This window comes from Orycteropus afer, unplaced genomic scaffold (genome assembly GCF_000298275.1).
Source record: "Orycteropus afer afer isolate SDZICR_OR568_19922 unplaced genomic scaffold, OryAfe1.0 scaffold00277, whole genome shotgun sequence".
In the NCBI taxonomy this organism is placed as follows: domain Eukaryota; kingdom Metazoa; phylum Chordata; class Mammalia; order Tubulidentata; family Orycteropodidae; genus Orycteropus; species Orycteropus afer.
This window is the reverse complement of record NW_006921864.1, coordinates 4,152,913-4,153,909: the sequence shown is the minus strand read 5'-3', so window position 1 is coordinate 4,153,909 and position 997 is coordinate 4,152,913.

The following is a 997-nucleotide window of genomic DNA, read 5'->3' as shown; positions in this document are numbered from 1 at the left end:
GAAACCCAAGGAGGGGTCATTATGAGTTGGGTCCGACTTGATGGCACATAACAACAACAAAGGTAGAATACCTAAAATGGCCCTCCAAAAGTGTTTCATTCTAATCCCAGTAATATGTGAATATGATGAGATATGACTCCCATGATTATGTTATTTTTATTATACTACGTTATTAATGTCATATAGCTCAGTTAACAGTAAGATAAGAAAATTATGTGGGTGTGCCTGATCTAACCACATGGATCATTAGAAGAAGAGGAAGGTAAAAGTGAAATTCAGAAAACTCTGAAGGATAAGAAAAAATCAGCATCCAGTTGCAGGCTTTGATGATGGAGGGACCACATGGCAAGGATGTAGAAGCTTCTTAGAGAAATATTCTGCTTCCAGCTGACATGCAGAAAGGAAACAGGGGTCTGAGACTTAAAACCATAAGGACTGGATTCTTCTAACAAAAGAGTCTGGAGGGGAATTCTTTCCTTGAGTCTCCACATTAAACTGTAGCCATGCAAAAACTTTATTTATGCTTTGAACTTAAGACCCAGTTGGACTTCTGACCTATAAAACTGTAAGCTAAGTGATGGGTATTGTCTTAAGATGCTGAATTTGTGGTAATTTGTTATGTAGCAATAGGAAACTAATACAATATCCTTGCTTTTATTGTTTGTTTTGCTTTTTCTAAAAGTTATTCACTCATTCAGAATTTCACCCACTATTTAGAGACAATGAACACTTTCAGAAACAAAATTAACACTTTTTTTTTTTTTTTTCAAAATAAGTAAATAAATCCAAGGTTTGACTATATTGGGTATCTGCACCTTCAGATGTTCTCTGAAACTTCACCCTAATGAAGGGCCTCAATATTTTTCTTTAGATGGAAAGAGGTTAATCAGAACGGCAAAACGAATTCCACTTAGCTTAAAAACAGATTTCTTCATATTTCTCTGCTCACACATCTCCTTTTCCCCCTTATAGATATTTGTTATTACAAGATTTCCTG